This window comes from Octopus bimaculoides, chromosome 8 (genome assembly GCF_046866305.1).
Source record: "Octopus bimaculoides isolate indiv1 chromosome 8, ASM4686630v1, whole genome shotgun sequence".
Taxonomy (NCBI): domain Eukaryota; kingdom Metazoa; phylum Mollusca; class Cephalopoda; order Octopoda; family Octopodidae; genus Octopus; species Octopus bimaculoides.
In genome coordinates this window covers 41,554,722-41,576,037 of record NC_142935.1, presented here as the reverse complement: position 1 = coordinate 41,576,037, position 21,316 = coordinate 41,554,722, and the positions used below count along the sequence as shown (strand labels likewise).

The 21,316-nt window shown below is 34.3% G+C and overlaps 1 protein-coding gene across 4 annotated transcripts in view; it reads right to left on the bottom strand.

Moving 5' to 3' along the window:
* LOC106883669 (uncharacterized) overlaps positions 1 to 21,316 on the bottom strand; it is a 313,977-nt gene that overhangs the window by 229,676 nt on the left and 62,985 nt on the right. For 3 of the 4 annotated variants that reach the window (XM_052970057.2, XM_014934771.3, XM_052970058.2), the window contains exon 2: positions 18,917 to 18,964. The exons of the other annotated variant lie outside the window; for it this stretch is intronic. The gene's annotated coding sequence lies outside the window, so the exon portion shown is untranslated. The remainder of the gene's footprint in view (positions 1 to 18,916; positions 18,965 to 21,316) is intronic. 4 annotated transcript variants of the gene reach the window in all.

The window sequence follows — 21,316 nt, the reverse complement described above, 5'->3', positions numbered from 1 at the left end:
CTCACTGTATGGAAACTTGGGCAAGTGTCTTTTACTATAGCCGAGGGCCTATCAAATAATTGTGAGCGGATCTTGTATACAGGAACTGAAGGAATACAAGTTCAAACAACAGAGATTGGATAAAACAAAAACGCTTTATTGCATAATACTAAAATGGTTTCATCTCTACTTTACCAGCAGATACTTCCTGAAACATAATATAATATAATAAGCGCGTTAGTAAATGAAGATTCCTCAAGTATGAAAACATTTATTTATATGTGTGTGTTCTGATGTTTTTGTCATGTTTCTCCTCAACGCTGCTTCACAAACGGTGTTGGTTTGTTTACATACCATTAAATTAGCAGTCTGACAAACCGACCTATAGAATAAGTACCAGGCTTTAAATTAAATGGTGCGGTCGATTTTATCGACAGAGAACTTCAAGGTGGTATGCAGCATGATTGTAATCTAGTGACTGATACACGTAAAAGATAATAGATAATGGTCTACCATATAGAAGGAAGGACAATTTAGTCTATTATACATAGTTATATATACATAATATAGAAGAGGGTAGTATATAGAGGAGGAAATATTGCCAGTCATTGTTACGTGATTTTCTAAAGTATTATTGGTGTAATGGAACTGAATTACCTACAATTAGAAATCGAAATCAGCTAATGGACACGATTGTAGTTTGTTGGCATTTCATAGTGTTATCTTTTGAAAAGATGATAATTATTTCTTTCATGCAGCCCTCGGTGGGATGATTTTATGAATTGGAGCATTTTGGTGATTGGCGGCCTCACAGTTCCACTGTCATAAGACTTTGTATGAATTACATCGATTGAAATAAAATCAATAATAACGATAGTAGTAGTGATGATGATGATGATGGTGATAATACTAATAATAATAATAGAAATAAGAATAATAATATTAATAATAGAAGTAATAATAATAATAAATAATAATAATAATAATAATAAATAATAATAGTAATAATAGAAACAACAGCAATAATAATAATAATAATAATTATTATTATTATAGTAGTAGTAGTAGTAGTAGTAGTAGTAGTAGTAGTAGTAGTAGTAGTAGTAGTAGTAGTAGTAGCGGCGGTGACGATGAGGATGATGTTCATATTGGTCATGATGATGATGATGGTAATGATGATGATGACGACGACGACGACGAGCATGATTAAAGCAAATAACTTGTTTTAACGCAAATAATATTCACCATATACATTTCATAGACTTCAACAAAAGAAATTTTCTTGAAAAAAAAAAAAAGAATTACACTACACAATGTGTCTGTATCCAGTGACTGTACTTTCCTAGATGAAATGCTGGTAGTTTGCTATTGTAGCTATTGTTCTTTTGGAACAACACACAGTAGTAGTTATTAATTTTAACCACAAATTTCCTACTTTCTAGAAACAAATTAAGTGCCTGTTGAGGGTAAGAAAGAGTAACATTTCCATTTTATTCATAACAACGAACTCAGAAAAAATTTCAATCAGACTTCCAATAGTTGAAGTCCAAACATAAAGCAGCAGTAAGAACTATATAGTGAAGATTGATAAATCATTGCTTTTATTTTATATATCGTTCCTTGTGTACATTGACCTTTGGAGCCACCCTGATAGCAATATCTGTCTCTCACAAATTATCATTTTCCAGCATTCGTTTGAGCTGCAATGAGATTCATAGATCCTATTTGGTATGGGAAGGCACACAACTGAAAAGTTTTCAAAACAAACTGTTCAACTTCAGAAATGATCTACTTAGTAGGATAAGACATATTCTGGATTCTAATTTATCAGAACGGAAGCAGAAGTTTAGAGTCAACTATAAATTATCTATAGAATAAACTGGCCTCTATAGTTAACGGGAAAAAGAATGTATATTCATCCGCTCTACTTACTAAAAATAACAGGTATATTTACCTCAGTTCATATGCTATTTTTGTATTCATTGAAAATCAGTTTCGATAATGTTTGAAAATTTAAGCGTTGCCTAAAACGTGTCAGGCTTATTTATGAATTCAAACGCCTTTTATCATAGGTTCTTAATTAGATCTTAAACGGGAGCGAATCAGTGATGGACTATGTGGACGATGTTGTTTACAAGTCGGATATTCTAGTTCTAGTGGGCTACTTGTATATTTGGCGAAATAAATCACTATCATGCCAATTTAATTTCCTTTTCATTTAATTTGATAATTGTGCTGATCAAAGGTAGCTAAAAGTATTTTTTCTTTCTTCAGTTTAGTTTGAATTAAACTTACGTTCGAATATTGAGGTTTGGGTTTCACGAACGATATTATTAACCATGTAATCCACGACAGAAAACAAAAAACAAAAATTATTGCTCATCACTGCTTAAAAACCAACAACGTGAAAAATTCGAATCATTTTCGTTTTTCCTTTCCTTTATGATTTTAAAAGTTTGTAATTTACATGAAACTAAACCCAAAATACATAAGACAACGTACAAAGGTAGCTGTGTGATTAAATTTCCATGTCCACCGAAAGTGTACAAACATTTTGTTTTCTCATATGTTATCTTAGTTAAAGTCTTCACCGAGTAGCATCTAATATATGGAAGTTATTGTTGTATTATACAGTTGATAGTGCATAAAGTAACAACATTAATTCATTGACCGATTGTGCGAACAAATATTTATTTTCAGTAATCTTTTAGTAAAGATCATCATACAAGTATAAAACCCGGGACAAAAAAAGACAACAGGTAAGCGTCTTGTATAGAAAACAAATAGTAAAGTGATTTGAATATGCTTTGATAATGAGGGCTAATAACACAGAAATCTTTAGAGAGTTATTAACGCACTGCCAAATAATAATTTCCAATTTTACATTGATTTTAATTAAAATAAATTTCGAATTGCCTCCAACGCTTTTCTCAATAAAAATCAGTTATTTGATTAATGATATTTTCTCGTTACTACAGGTACAGCTTCATTAAGATATCTTGATCAATAACTGAAGCATGTTAGATTCCATTTTGTTATTCTTGATACCCAGATTTGTTATAAAAATATTGCTGAATAGCTTTATTAGTGTTCGCTTACTGTCCATCGTCAATCTCATTTTTAACTTCCTACGATGCCACCGAAAGTGTTCTTTACTTTGAAAACATGAGTTGAGATTTTGCCACATTAGTGGCGTAAATAGTTTCAGGAACATTTTCCATATATTGATGGGTATGCCTATTTGTGCGCGTGTGTTTGTACATCTATCAATCAATCAATCTATCTATCTATCTATCTATCTATCTATCTATCTATCTATCTGACTGTGTCCATTAAACTATCTATCTAATCTGTCTATCTGCATGTGTATGTATGTATGTATGTACCTATGCCTATCTGCCTGCCTGCATATCTATTTACCTACCTACGTATATATAACTATGCTGATGATGCAAATTTATCACAGGCAATAAAAAAAAGTAGGATGACGTCGCAAGTGTACAGCGGGACCTGAATTCGATATACAAGTGAGCCTAAATAAACAACATACAGTTTAATACTGGAAAATGTGAGGCATTTCACTACCAACTCACGAATACACTACATCACTACAGCCTGTATATACGGGACCCTAAGGTATAACAAACCCAGAGTTATAGGTATTGAAAAAGTTGTGGATATGTATGTGCAATGACGCATCATTTTATATGCACGTTAGCAAGATGGCAGTAATGTGCATACAACTGGGAGGATGAATAGTGAAGTCCTTCAAGACAAGACACCAAGAAACTTTGTTGATCCTGTGGAGAACCCTTGTTCTCAGCCGCCTGGAATACTGCTCCCAGGTGTGGTCATCACATAGTGCCAAATTAACAGCGGAGCTGGATGCAGTCCAATGCCACCACACTAAAAAGATTGAAGCAGTGCAGCGGGGGAACTACAGGGATGGGCTGAGAAAACTGCAACTTAACTCCCTGGAGCGAAGGTGCGAGACATATGCGATAATCTACACATGGAAAACCCTAAAAGAGCTAGTATCTAATTTTGACATTGTGTGTTATACAAAAACCAGAACTGGTCGCCGTTGTATTGTACCAAGGGTACTATCCTCTTCATCTAGATGCAGGACCAGGTACGGAAATAGCCTAGGGTTTAAAGACTCACAAATCTTCAATGCCCTGCCACAAAAGTCAAGAAACCTGCATAAGGTGGAGCTAAATGTCTTCAAAAAGGAACTAGATATCCTACTCTTCACAATACCGATGAACCAACAGCCCGACATGACGTGCAGACGTGGGCAGCGGAATCAAACACCTTTGTACACCAAATGGACCAATTACTGAGACAAGGCAGACTGAGAAACTATCTATCTATCTATCTATCTATATATATATATATATATATATATATATATATATATATATATATAGATAGATAGATAGATAGATAGATAGATAGATACATACATACATACATACATATACACATACATACATACATACATACATACATACATACATACATACATACATATATAATACACATGCACTCACACATACACACACACACATGTATGTATATAATGTTTGCTTCTGGAAGTTTTATTTACAGAAGAGAATTTCTTCCAGTTTTATCTACGTTAAATCGAGGGATTCACTTCCAGGAATGAAGAACATACGTATGTTTTTATTATTATTTAATTATTTTTTTACACTGAGTAATTTGCTTAAAACTTTTAGTCGTTGGTCGATATGTTAAGTATTATCTCATTCTCCTCAATTGGAATCTTCAGCATGGTATCTAATAAAATACAACTTAAGCTAAATTCAACCTTCTATGAAGTTTTTACGAGGATGAAATATTTCATAGTTTTCACCAAAAACATATTTTATTTTCCTCATCATCCAGAATCATAAGTGAAATTCTGACTAGCAAAAGAACGTTCTCTGTGTAGATACAGTTTTATATGACCAAGAGTGATTCTTATCCACTAGATGGAACCATAAAATAATTAAGAGAGTAACTTGCAAAATAAGTAGTTTTGGACTAGTTGCCCTTTATGTATCTCACCTACTTTCCGTATAAATTCTATTGTACTTTCTCAATATAACATTTGTTTTATCACGATTGTTGGTAAACTGGCCACCTTCTATTTCGGCCATGACTCTTTATATGCTTAAAGTTTACCTGTCGATGGCGGGCTGTTGCCATGATGTAATCTAAAAATGCATGAATGAAATATTGCAAAAACAGCTGCAGTAAATTTGAAAATCACTAGTGTTCTTCTCTCTCTCACTCTCTTTTTTCTCTCTTTCTCTCCCTCTTTCTCTCTCTCTCTATCTCTCTCTCTCTCTCTCTCTCTCTCTCTCTCTCTCATCTTGGAGGCCTTCTGACAAATTTCCGCGTAGTAGAAAGCGAAACGACGAAAACAGTGAAGTTTGTGCAAGAGTCTGATACTTTGGGGATGCATAAAAATTATGGTTCAAGAAAGTCGATTAAAATTGACGGTAACCTGAATAGTTTCAAATATATTTCAGTTGCTGAAGGATAATTTGATACCAGACTTGGATGAAGGTGAGATTTTTCAGCATGAAGGAGCTCCATGCCATAGATCATGTGCAATACAACAGTCTGATGAAGCTGTAACCATACTGAAAGATTGGCCGACACAGAGCCCTGACTTAAACATTATCGAGCAAATGTGGACAGAACTCGAGTTCGTCAGAAGAATCCACGCAATCTTGAAGCGTTGTGGGAGCTCAGTCACAGAGAATGGCATCACATACCTGTGAAGATGATGAAGGAGTTCTATGCATCTCTTTCCAGGCACACTGAAGCAATTATTGAAGCTAAGAGAAGCCGCACGAAATATTATCAACGTACAGTAACTACTTGAAATGAACATTATGTAACAAACTTTCATAATAGATATGTTTCTGTTTTAAAACACAGTATCTTGATTGGTTTATGTGAGGTGGCAGCAAACTCTAGCTCGGCTATTTTTTGTGGTCCTCTCGCCTCATTTTCTCTCATTAAGAACCCCTACTACAAAATATAGTGATTAGGTATGGCAACGACTACACCAGTGCCAATGTTTCATCTGTAAAAAGCGCAATGCGAATCATCCACTTATAAGTTGGCAATTAGTAGAAATGTACAATAGTTTAAAGTGGCCGAAGGCTTTTGCACAGTAGTGTTCTACTCATAGAATATATTTTTATATTGTAATGAAACACAAAATTAAAATGGTACCATATGTTCCAGTAATTATTCTACAGATATAATTGAACGGGGTGTCACACATTATATGTATGATTTTCTCATTGAAAATGAAACATCTACACACATACCTTTGACTACTAGAATACTCTTATAACTTTATGGGAAGAGAAATAGGGAGAGGGAGAGAGACAGAGATGGATAGTGAACTTATTAAAAGAAAATATGTACAGCTTACACACAAACGTACATTCGTATATTTATACTTTCATTCGAGATCTTGTAACTAAAGTAACACAAAGGTGAGCATCGCTTTGAAATTAACTGGCATAACTTGTTCAAATTGCACGCTGTGGTAGAGTATTTGACCCTTCATCGTAATTCTTATTCCGGTTCTTCCTTATTATAAACATTTAATGGATTTCAAGCAGAATAGATGTGCAGCCACTGAATTTTCGACGATCTACCATTTCAGCTTGTGCGACCACAATACAAAACAGTAAATTGTTCATGGAGATGGCATCATTTACAAGAGCAATGTGCTAAGATAGATGAGGTTGAAAGGGAGGAAAATAACTGATACGAAGCGCTAACGAGTGGAGGAATTTATGTGTGCTGCATACGAATCACAGTCTGTAAGCTTGATTATACATGATGAGACTTGGCTTTCATGATCAGGAAACGAAGTCTCAGTTTGTGGAAATGCGTTGCATATCTTCTCTAGGGCAATGAAAGTCACGTGATTTTTTTTTTTTTTTTGGTGGGGAGTAACAAGTGATCATTGTCCTTCATTATATGTAATTTGCTGTACCATGAACAATGAGATAGAGCTAATGATTTAGAGAAGCCATTAATAATACAAGCTGAACCACAATCTGAAAATGAGCTAAATTATCCCGTGAAAATGAGAGATTGCACTCATTTTGAATAACATATTAAGCATTCGGCATACTGGGATGTTCAAGCGGGTACTAGAAGACTCTGATATACCCCCGATTCTGTTCGATAAAAGATAGTTTTCGGAGACAAGAATTCGATGATATAAAAGACGTGAAAGAAACGATCAAAAAATAGGTACTGCAAGGCACATCATAAATTTTTCAAAGAAGATTCGTGAGATGTGTTAAACGATGCTACACATACCGTCGTTTTAATGTAGATTATAAGTAATATCTTTGCATAAACTAAGAATTACTTTTCCATCATATGCAATTTGAACGACCAATAAAATTTAATAAAGAAATTATGATCGTTTAATCATTAGAAGTAGTAGAAGACACATATGTATAAACATATATGTGCGTGTGTGCGGTCCGTGTGCGAGTCTGTATATGTGTCTGTATGTAATTATCTATGAACTGTTATATTTCCTGTTTTAGAGGAGCTGATGTGACTTTTCAATGCAATTTTATTTTACAAAATTTTAAATGCTCCTATATTTTATAATCAGTCGGTCGGTTCTGTCTCTGGCCTTCCATATTATAGTCCAAAAATTACACGCACGTTCTAAACTTTGTTTCTTCGCATCACTTCATCTCTCTCGCTTATTATCTAACTATCTATTTATGAACTCTCTTCTCTGGCTCTCTCTCTCTCTCTCTCTCTATCTCTCTCTCTCTCTTTCTCTTTCTCTCTCCCCTCTCTATCTCACATGCACATACACACACCCTGTACACATATATAAACCTGTATACTAATACGTACGTTTACAAATGATACTGTTGTGTCGACGCCCCCAGGCGAAGAAGTAGGATCTTCCAAGACATAAATAGAGATAGTCTGGCCGTGGTAGGTGCGTTGAGTAGCAGTCGAGTAGCAGTTGTGTAGCGGTTGAGTAGAGATCATCCGAAGGTGCTAGATACCAGTAGCGTTGAGACATACATACATATATATGTATATATATATATATATATATATATATATATATATATATATATATATATATATATATATATATATATATATATATATATATATATACATATATATGTATACACACACATACATATATATATATATATGTATATATAAACAATATATGAGTATATGCATATATATGTACATGTATGTATATACGTTCATCTACATGTACATATAGATACATAACTGGGTACATGACGTGGCAAATGAACAAGGACAAAAATGCTAAACAAGGTGCAACAAACAAGCAGGCCACATAGAAACATCCCCTTCATCAGCTGCGACCATTAAAACTCCGGCGTTTCGAAGAATTAAGGCAGTACGCATCGTTAAAATGGTTGTTCCCACGAACACAAATTAAATTGATTTCGTGGAGGGTAGTGGCGGACGGAAAACAAGACAGGAAAACGAAACGGTGAAATAAACAAACAAAAAGGCTGTACAGCCAGACGTGAAGTGTGTATGGCTTGAACGCTGTGAAGCACGTACAGGAGAGAAAAGAAGTACGTGCGAGCTTGGTGATTCCAAGAACGAAAAGAAATAGCAGCCGCACACACGTGACCAAGGCTGTGTGAAGAGAAAGAGTAGCAGAGGGAAAAAGGAGTGGAGGAAGTAAAATAAAAGTGAGCAACGAGAGGTAGAGAGAGAGAGAGATATAGTAGTAGTAACGGTGAGAGGCGAAGGACGAGTAACAAGAAATAGAGAGAGAGAGAGAGAGAAGTAGTGACAGGTAGAGGCGAAGAACAGTAGAGGGAAGAATGAGAGGGGGAGATAGAAATAGAAATAGAGAGTCGCGTCAGAAAAATAGTTAAAAAACTTACTGTATAAAGGTAACGCGTGCGTTCTTTCGTGATACAAACAATATATGAGTATATGCATATATATGTACATGTATGTATATACGTTCATCCACATGTACATATAGATACATAACTGGGTACATGACGTGGCAAAAGAACAAGGACAAAAATGGTAAACAAGGTGCAACAAACAAGCAGGCCACATAGAAATATCCCCTTCATCAGCTGCGACCATTAAAACTCCGGCGTTTCGAAGAATTAAGGCGTTTCGAAGAATTAAGTACGCATCGTTAAAATGGTTCTTCCCACGAACACAAATTAAATTGTTTTCGTGGAGGCTAGTATATATATATATATATATATATATATATATATATATATATATATATATATATATATATATATATATATATATATATATATACATACCTGTTTCTGTATACGTGTATGTACATTTATGCATGTCTATATGTATGTATGTATGCTTGTTTGTATATATGTAAAAGCATGTATGCAGACACGTATATCAGTGTACGTTTACGGCTTCATATTATATGCAGTCGTAAACTAATCTTAGCACACTATGTGTTTCTTTGATGTCAAATATAAAAGAGAAACAAATGAAATATATCGATTTTTGTACAAATGCTCCTATATCCAACCTCACTTATAGATATTTACATGTGGATACAGATTTACTTAGACAGATTTGCGCCATACATACGAAAAAGTACTGTATATAATCTGTAATTTCAGTTCCTAATAAAATGTGAAAACAAAAAAAGCATGTAAAAATATTGGAAGATCTAAAACGAAACCTAAGACAGAGAAGCTGAAGCCGACAGAAATGTTTAATATGCAAAATCAAAGTAGTCCCCGCAAAAATAGGAATTACTAATCTACTTATGCAAGGATATAATCATACAAATGCTCTTATGCACACAAATCTAAATACATGTACATATACATACAAACACACACACACACACACACATACATATATATATGTATGTTTGTGTGTATGTATGTATGTATGTATGTATTTAGCTGAAGCATAGTGACGAAAGGCCCAAAAGTTCCGTGTGCTGGGACTACGTATGCTACAAATCCCTTTCTACCTTTGTTGATTGCATTACCAGACTTCTATACATACATACATACATACATATATATATATATATATATATATATATATATATATATATATATATATATATATATATATATATATATACATTACATATATATATATATACATACATATATATACGCGTTGTGAATGTGTTTGTTGTTTGTGTAATTTGTATGTGTGTGTTTGTGTGTGTGTGTGTGTGTGTGTATGTGTGTGTATGTGTGTGTATAGAGGTAAAATGATTTTCTATTCCAGTCTGAAATAACTAATAAGGCGACATATAATGTAGAGAGTTTTATATATGTTTGTACTATATGAATACAAAACATTTGAAGGCTGTAAGTAGCTGCTATATACTGAGGTTTACCTTGTTTTCTGCTCAGCATATTTTGTATATGGCTTATTTTAGAAACAAATCTTAGAACACCGTCCATCTACCCACCGCTTTAATGTGTATGATATTTAATATAAACATCATGATTTTTTCAACACCACAACAAAAATATGGTACTATATATATAAACATCCACATATGCATATATATATATATCTATATATACAATATGTAATTGTAAGATCCAACGATTTAGGTGTATGAGGTTAGTAAAATTCGAGCAGTCCGTGGTAGGTGTAAAGAGGAACTTTCAGATCAATAATAGTTTATTGGCGTACAATGTACATACACGCTAATATCGAACACGATAATATCATATCGGTGGTTAAATATGCTTTCTTTACGCGCTTACATGTCTACCAAATCGGTTTCATGTATTCTGATCCAAGATTGAGATAAGTACCAGCGCTCCCATGAAGTAGTTTGTACGCTTGAAAATTATTTATATATGAAAACATTGGCATTCTTGTTATCCTACAAATATATATATATATATATATATATATATATATATATATATATATATATATATATATATATATATATATATATATATATATATATATATATATATACATAATTATGTCTGGGGAGAGACATTCCCTTTTCGTGCCTTATTAATTACATTTAATTAGATTAATAAGGCACTGAAAGAGAATGACTCTCTCTAGCAACAATAAAATGTGCTTCAACACACGAATTCACATACAAAATCTTGCAAACCATATATATATATATATATATATATATATATATATATATATATATATATATAGATAGATAGATAGATAGATAGATAGATAGATAGATAGATTGATAGATATTTCTTGTCTTGGGATTCACGGTCAAACGGCTGAGCGGTATTGCGCGAAAAATTACGCACATCTGTAGAATGATGCGGTGTTGTTGCTTGGCTTTGTATTTTTTCATACCTCCCATGGTTACCGAGATTATCTACAATAATAATACTGTTGGGTTTAGGAATGAGAAAGTAAGGGAGGGGTGATAGTTTAATAAGTAAGGAAGGATAATGTCATATTTTTTTCATAGATCCCATTGTTGCCGCGATAATCTACTATAATATTCTTGTCTTTATGAATGAGAAAGAAAGGGGTAATACATGAATAACGAAGGAAGGAGTGATGTTAAACCTGGTAGTGGGATGATGAAAATTGTACGCTGAAAAAATGAATCAAACAGCGCTTCATCTCTGTGTGAATATATGTGTGTGTATGTAAATGGAGGGGCATGTGAATGTGTGTGCGTATATATATATATATATATATATATATATATATATATATATATATATATATATATATATATACCCAGCCACTTGATAAATTCATTAAAGCGATTTTATCCTTAATTTTATATAAAAAGAATGTGTGTGTATGTGAGTGTATATGAGTGTGTTTGTATGAGTGTGAGTATGTGTGCGTATGTGTGTGCGTGTGTGTGCGTGTGTGTGTGTGTGTGTGTCTGTGTGTAAAGACGGCATCTTTGAGTTTCTGTCTAGCAAATCCAATTACAAGTGTTTTGTTAACCCAGGGCTATAGTAAGGTACACCAAACTTTGTGGGACTGAACTGAGAGCCATGTAGTTGGGAAGCAAATTTCCTACTACGCAGCCACGCGTGAGCCAATATAATATACATATATTTTTCAAAAGCCAAATTTACATCACTCCAAATTAGCATTCTAACTGTATTCTTTGAAATTAAATAATCACTTTTAAACAGAAATGTTTAAACATAATTGACAACGGCCATTAAGTATATTAGTAACGCGTACACATCATAGGCTTAGATAATGAACTTTACGCGCCGTATAAATTCTCAATTTATTTGATATCAGATAAAGTTACAAATTTTCTATGAATTTGTTTCACTTTTTTCAAATATTACAGCATTTATAAAGAAGTAATTGGTTGAATAGCTGCTTTTAGAAATATCGATATTCATTTAGTGAAAATAAATTTAAATAATAATTACAGTATTTTGTGGGATTCTCGCCTGATCGTACTATTGAAGCAAGAAGGTCAAATGTGATTTTAGGTGACATAAAAAATATAATATATGATCAGATATTTTAATAACATCTAAAAATCGAATGGATACCAAACAAATTAAGAAATCTGAGAAATAGCATGATGTCGCTGGAGAGATAAATAGATTATCGAGGACAAAGATGACAATTCATCCGGTAGTCATTGGTGCACTCACCACAACATCCACATTGATACCTGCAGAAAGGTCATATGCTGTAATCTGCAAGACACCTAACACGATTTTTGATATCACAGGAGAATTGTTAGAAACATACCTGGTAACTGAAGTAGTATGTAATAGCTTTATAGTAACAACACCAATCTTTAAATTTGAGGGAGTGGGCTAATCGATTACATCGACCCCGGTGTTCAAGTGCGACATATTTTATCGACCTCGGAAAGATAAAAGAGTAAGTCTATCACGGCAGGATCGTAACTCAAAATGTAAAGAGCTGAAGAAATAATACTTTGTATATTTTGCTAATCTACCACCCAATTAGTAATTATAATTGTAATTTCGTCTTAATTTTGGCCCAAGCCCATTAATTTGAAGGAGAGGAAACAAGTCGATGACATCGGCCTTAGTAATTGACAGGTACTTTATGTAATCCTCACCGGAAGGATGAAATGCAAATTATCAGCCGTAATTGAACTGAGAACACTAATAGTCAGAATGATGCTAAACATTTCATCCGATGCATAAACGACTCTGCCAATCCAGCCCCACATTAATAATGGCTTCGAATTTTGGCACAAGACCAGCAATATCGGGAGGAAGTAAGTCGATTATATCAACCTCAGTTAGTACTTATTTTATCTACACCAAAAGGACGAAAAGCAATGTCGGTATCGTTGGAATATGAACTCAGAACGTAAAGTAGGATGAAATGTCGCTAAGCATTTTGCCCGGCGTACTAATGATTCTGGCAGCGAAAGTAAAGTTCTACTCTGATGGGGCTTCAAATCAGAAATTATATTGACTTAAATAAATACCTCGAAAACATTCTAATTTTTCAGTACTACTATTCCAATCCATTAATGAAATAATAAGTTTTACTATGGTCCTGCTTTTGTTGAACTCAATTCCGAGCAACGAGAGCAAAGAAAATAATAACAATTGTTCTTTAGCCCTATGCTGAGAACAGTTTGAGAAGAGATTTGATGAAAGGCCTTCCCAGTCGTGATCATCACATCATATTTTTTTTTCTTTATCTTGGACGATACTGATGGGTATGATCGTTTTACTTATTCATAAGAATAAATTCATATCAACATTTTTTTTTACTCATTTTACTCTTTTACTTGCTCGAATCATTTGACTGCGGCCATGCTGGAGCACCGCCTGTAATCGAGCAAATCGACCCCAGGACGTATTCTTTGTAAGCCTAGTACTTATTCTATCGATCTTTTGTCGAACGGCTAGGTTACGGGGATGTAAACACACCAGCATTGGTTGTCAAGCGACGTAGGGGGGACAAACACAGACACACAAACACTCACACACATATATACACACATGCATATATACGACGGGCTTCTTTCATTTTCCGTCTACTAAATCCACTCACAAGGCTTTGGTCAACCCGAGGCTATAGTAGAAAACACGTGCCCAAGGTGGCACGCAATGTGATTGAACCCAGAACCATGTGATTGGTAAGCAAACTACTTACCACACAGCCACTCCTGCGCCTAATCAAAATTATTAAGAAAAGTATTAGAAACAATGATTGCTCTAATTCAGTTGAATGAGGTCAGCTCCATAGTCCGAGCTAATCATTTAACGTTATACAATATGATTGAATGACGTATATCATACACTTTAGAACTGTACTCAGATGAGGAGGTGCTTTCGTTGAATTCCACCGATATAATTACGACTATTTGTTCCATGACTTCAAATGATTCGATATTATTAACTAAATTCGAAGATATAAAGGCAATTTCCAGATTTACCATAATATAATCAGCATTGCATCATTTTCAGTCAAATTGCTAGTTCGCATGGTTTCCTGTCACTGACCACCTGTCGCTAATTGACATATCAATGAACATGTACTGTGGCTATTGGTGGGTTTTAATTTGTTGCAAAGCTGATCAGATTACAGTGATAGCGGTGCTGATGTTGGTGTTGGAAATGCTGCCGGGGTTGCGTGCTACAGGTACTGCTGCTACTGCTGCTGCTGCTGCTGCTGCTGATGATGATGATGATGATGATGATGATGATGGGAGGGGTGATGAATATGATGATGAGGAGGAGGAGGAGGGCGGTGGTGGTGGTGGTAGAGGTGGTGTGCTGGTGCTGCTGGTACTGGTATTGGTGGTGATGGTGGTATTGGTGGTAGTATCTATGATGATGATGATGATGATGATGATGATGAGGGTGGTGGTGGTGGTGGTGGTGGTGGTGGTGGTTGGACATAGTGATGCTGGTGCTGCTGGTATTGGTATTGGTGGTGATGGTGGTATTGGTGGTAGCATTTATGATGATGATGATGATGGTGGTGATGACAGCGACGACGACGACGACGACGACGAAAAGGTTGATGAAATTGATAATAGCGAAGAACATATCAAAAGTATTTATCCTTAGCTTGCTGAATCTGGATCCAAGTACATGGCGCATGACACTCGCTGGCCTTGCATAACGCCTGACGATGATGTCGTTAGTGTTTTAAAGTGTATCGGATCAACACTTACAAGAAAGGCCGGATGAGTAGGGAGGGTATGCCAAACCGCGAGGCAATGGATGTGTTGTGGTTGGTGGTGGTGCTGGTGGTGCTGGTGCACCTGTTGTTGGTTGTTCTGGTGACCAAATGACTGATGAAAATGGAGATTTTAACCATATTACAGTAATGCTAGATAATGCATCAATAATTGCTACAGTAATTGCTCCACTGCTTCTCATCCTTACAGGTAATTTTCATTACATCATTTCCGCACGAGTTTGTACAGTTCTTTTTAATTTAAAAGCATATTTCCTCAATAGACTTCCTGAAAGTAGAAAGATACAGAAACTCCATGACGAAGCCGGGTATTAACCAGTGATTCACGAATTTTATAGTCTTCGATGATTTTCCTCTGTTGTTCTTCTTGACATTGGTGTTCAATAGATATTGTGAACTTTATTACAAAATCGCTTATTCCGTTGTCGTCTGACTGTTTTTACCGTTCTGTACTCGACTGACGTTTCGCTGTGAAGTTTACGTATGCTGAGTTCTACACGAGTGTATTAGTATAACAGGGCTTAAGCGAAATATATATATATATTTTTTTATTTTTACTCTAATTTACTTTACTAATTTCTATCATTAGACAGTGGCCAAGCCGGAGCACCACCTTAAGAAGTTTCAGTCGAATATGTCGACTCCAGGACTTATCTTTGTAAGCCTAGTACTTATTATATCGGTCTGTTTCTGCCGAGCCCCTAGTTTACACGGACATAAACCCACCACCGTCGGTTGTCAAGTGATGGCGAGGGGGGACAAACACAGACACAAACACATAAACACATACACACACACATATGTATATATATATATATATATATATATATATATATATATATATATATATATATATATATATATGCATTTGTGTATATATAAATATATATATATATATATATATATATATATATATATATATATATATATATATATATATAATGTATATATATATAACGTCAGCTTGAGCAAAATTTTAACTAAGAATGTAAAGATCGACGAATTCCTACTAAGTATTTTATCCCGCCTGAAAATTGTTGAGCTTACATTTTATTGAGGTCTTCACTGGGACATTCCACTAGTACTCCTTTTTTATTATGAGTGGCTATGGTTTCTACCATACTATGGGTCCTTATTTCTTTGTCCTCGGGACGGACTTCGATTATAGAGTGTCCTAGCTACAGCATAATGTCCTATCGGTAGATAGCACCGTGATGACACTTTGTATTTGTCAGCTTACTTAAAGACTGAAAACAGTTTTTGTTTTGTTCGTATTTTGTGGCTATTTGTATTACTTTTCATTGCTTCTGAAGTAGGTGTTTTTGAAGTCCTATGGTTATTTTGTATCATCATCATCATCATCATCATCCTCATCATCATCACCACCATCACCACCACCACCACCACCACCATCATCATCATCGTCATCATCGTCATCATCATCATCATCATCATCATCATCATCATCATCATCATCAGTAGTAGTAGTAGTAGTAGTAGTAGTAGTAGAGTTTTAGATTTGTTTCGGGTATAATGAAGCTCAACAATTCCAACCACTAATAAGCATACACACTCACACACACTTAAGCATACACGCTTGTATGCACACAAACAGTAGAATTCCAGTCGAATTAGTTTTCAGTTGTAAGAATTCAGATGTACTAAATAACAAGATTGGTTTCAGAAGGGAAAGTAAAATGGAAAATTGAATTTCGAGATAAAATAGGAATATATATATATATATATATATATATATATATATATATATATATGTATATATATATATATATATATATATATATATATATATATACGTATATATATATATATATATATATATATATATATATATATATATATATATATATATATATATATATATATATATATATATATATATATATATATATATATATATATATATATGCATATATAAACCAAAGCATCGCACACATAACCACAAACGCAAATACATATATACATGTGTTATGATAATAAGAACAACAACAGCAACAACAGTGATAGTAATAACAGCGAGTCCTAGAAATAGTTGTACTGGAAACAAGCACAGAAAAAGCTAGACTTATCAAAACGCTTGTTGAAACTACTGCCCTAAATATTCTCATTGATAAATGGCAAGAAAAGCCTCTCAATGGCAAATACTCAGAGAGAGAGCTAATAATGCTAACATTGATAAAACCCTTACCACTCAATAGTTGACATCTTCTGACTTAAAATCAGACACAGAAGAGTTTGTCATAGCAGCCTAGGATCAATGCCTACCTACAAAAAGCTGTTGGTTGACTTTAGCAAGTTGAGCATGTTCTTTGATGGCTGACAATATGGGCATCTCTGATCAGAAGCAGAAGTAGTCGGGGAGCATCATGGCCATGTATTGAGAGGAATTCTTGGATAATTCACCTATGGAAACTATGGTGTTTCGTTCAACATTCTTAAACAACCCTTATTCGGGGACCTTTTGAACGGGATGGGCTGCTCGACCTGAATAAAATTCTAACTGGATCCCACCTGCGCCGTTTATATGAGATAAGGGCCTGATGAACCCTTATTAGACGGCTAGTCATGATGGGTACACTAGGCGTCGTATATTTTACCCCGTGTCTGTTTGATGGCATACACCGCTCTCTCACTGAATAATAATAATAATTATTATTATGGCTGACTGAAGGAACCTTATACCAAAAGCTGAAGACGGAAAAAGTCTACTGACCAATAACATGTCGCATAACACCTACAATATCCTCACCACTACATTAACTGACAGAATATACGCTTTCCTTGAAGAGTGATCTATCCTTCTACAAGCTCAAAAAGGCTGTAAGAAGATTTCTTATAGATGCAAAGATCAATTACTCATAAGTAAAATGATTGTAGGGATTTGACGGAACAAAAAGAACTTGAGTATGGCATGGATAGACTATAGGAAAGCGTTTGATAATGTCCCACATAATTGACTACTCAAGTACCTTGATGTATATAAGAGCTCTGCTGTCGCCTCTAAATTCTTATAAGGTAGCATGGTCATGGGGGATACACGTCTCCTTCTAAACTATAGTAATGAGTTGCGCAAATCTAACATGTTCAACATCAAAAGAGGCATCTTGATAGGTGACTCCCTCATCCTATTCCTCTTTTGCATGGCACTGATCCCAGTCAACACCGACAGAACAATCTAGGCTAATCAACCAGACATTATTATTTAAGACACAGAAGAAAATACTTGTAGGCCAATACATATACGTGTTCCCACCGATAAAGATATATCTGTAAAGAAATTTAACACAAGTAATTATAAGGAACTGGTAATTGAAATACAAAGGCGTGGCAACCTAAAGCGAGAACTGTTAGTGTTTTTGTGGGTACCCAAGGTATGTTAAAGAAGGATTCGGAAACACCTAGATATCATTCCAGGAGAACCACATCTCAGAGAAATCCAACGGACTGTACTGACAAGTACTGCCGACATCCTTAGAAAACCCTAACCATTTAAATGTCTGTGTTGTATTACATGAAGATATTTCGTTACTGCTCTTGCCAATCCTCTTCCCTAAGCTTTCGGTAACACCGCAACATCTTTTATCTTTCACTCGTCCCAGGATGTGAGGTGTGTCTCGGCAAGTGATCGTGACAAACATACAGATCAAGGATAAACAAAAAATAATAGTAATAATATACACACCTGTACGTGGAGAATCTTTTTCAGTGGGAGTGTTAATCCTATATGACTCTGCAAATGTATGAATGTAAATTTATTAATGTATGCTTACATCTATACATAAATACATACATGTACATAATGCAAACATACATATATATCCACTCACACATGCGCACACAAGAAAGAAAGAAAGAAAGGGAATTATAAGAAATGAATGCAGGCAGGCATTCCGGCTGGAAGGAAGGAAGCACGATGTTGGTAAATAAGCAAAGAAAAATAATGCCAGAACATTTTGACACAAAGAATGAATGAACTTCTAAGTGAAATTCTTTTGAAATACTCAATTTACATTGTAACTTCTCGTGCCTCGAGCGACGCAAAAGAAACACGAACTACAAAATTATGAGAATGTCTATGCTCTTATCCGTGCCCAGGCAAACACAAATATTTATTCGAGTATGCTGTCACTCAATAACACAGCAATGCATGCATATATATACATACACATATATATATATATATAATTAAAATTATAATACAGGGTATCAAGAGATACCACCATGCTGAAAAAATAGCAGTCAAATCCTGACTCTAAAACCACAATAATTTATTGTGGTTTTAGAGTCAGGATTTGACTGCTATTTTTTCAGCATGGTGGTATCTCTTGATACCCTGTATTATAATTTTAAATAATTATTACCTTTGATGGTTTTTATTCCCATGCTGACCACTTGATAAGATCAATATTTTAAATATCGATCTTATCCTTATTTATATAAATATATATATATATATATATATATATATATATATGTGTGTGTGTGTGTGTGTGTGTGTGTGTGTGTGTGTGTGTGTGTGTGTATACACACCTATATATATATATATATATATATATATATATATATATATATATATATATACATATATACATATATATGAATATATATACATATATATATATGCGGGTGTCTATCTGTTATATTCATATCAATGTGTGTAAAGGTTCCGTAAGAGGGGTAGTTTATCAGGAGAACGTGCAGTTGCTATTACACCGCAGAGAGCATTAAAACTTCAAAACTTTACAAACTTCTAATGCATTTTTATGGGAGATTGTATTAAACGGTGCCAGAGAATCCAATAAAATCGAGGTATTTTAAACACCAACGTAGAGTCACGGGACAGCATATCCGTGCATGAATAGTCTGTACGGATGCTCACGTACTTACTAAAGTATACAAGTATTTGTCAGTCCAGTTATGCATACATCCATAAGTATACACGAAATATATTCAAGGTATACGTAAGATCACAGAAGAGTATATTGTTGCATGTAATCCACGGCCCATTGTAGGCTAAAAAAAATCCAACGGAGGGACTTTTCCAGTGTGATGTGGAATTCACTATACACACACATGTATATATATATATATATATATATATATATATATATATATATATATATATATATATGACTAGTGAATAAATGCAAAATCCCAAGAAAGAGCATGGTGTTTGTAAAATGGTAATGATTCAACTAACACGAACATGTAGAATCTAATTAAATAAAGCTACAAACCTGACACCTTAGTAATTACATCTTCACAAAAAATAGTTTCGTGTACCTAGCCAAGTCAGGATTTGTCTTTATGTATGTTTGTGCGAGAATATATATAAATATATATATATATATATATATATATATATGAGAAGGTGAGAGGAAAGGGAAAGCGATGTGTTTCCAGTAAATATGTTTAATGTAGATATAAAAGAAAACATCGATATTAATGGAGAAATTTCATTTGATTTTTTTTCTAGTCCTAGAAGAGAACAATCCTGTTAGTTTCAGCTTTTGTTAAAGCTAATCGGAGGCTGATTACTCAATACGGCCACATAAATAATAGTAACTCATAGTTAGTTATAAAACAGTTATATTTGGAAAGAACCAAATTGTTACACAGTGATGTAAGCGGAGTAAGCCAACATATTTCTTCTAGTGTACCCACGTCCTAATTTACTTTCCTGCCATATCACCAGCAACCGATGAATGCTAGAGTATACAAGGCTGAAAAGTTTTAGTTCAATGAGCAAAGATGAAAAACCTATTCTGAATATATAAGTTTAAAATAATGAGAATTACATCTAAAAAATTAAGGCAAGAACTAAATTAGTTTGTTTAGTATGATTAACAATGCAAACTATCGCCAACAGAAATAAGGTGAAGAGTATACTTTCTTGATAAGCAACAAATGCATGTAATTCTTAGGGATACGACCATCCTCAGACACAACTCTGACTGTTATTAATCGAACTCATCGGCTATAGTACTTCATTTTTTAAGTCTTAATCTATCGAGCCCTTATTTCAAACCGCCCATATACAGCTACATACACAAGTCAAACCAGTTGTCAATCTGTTGCGTAG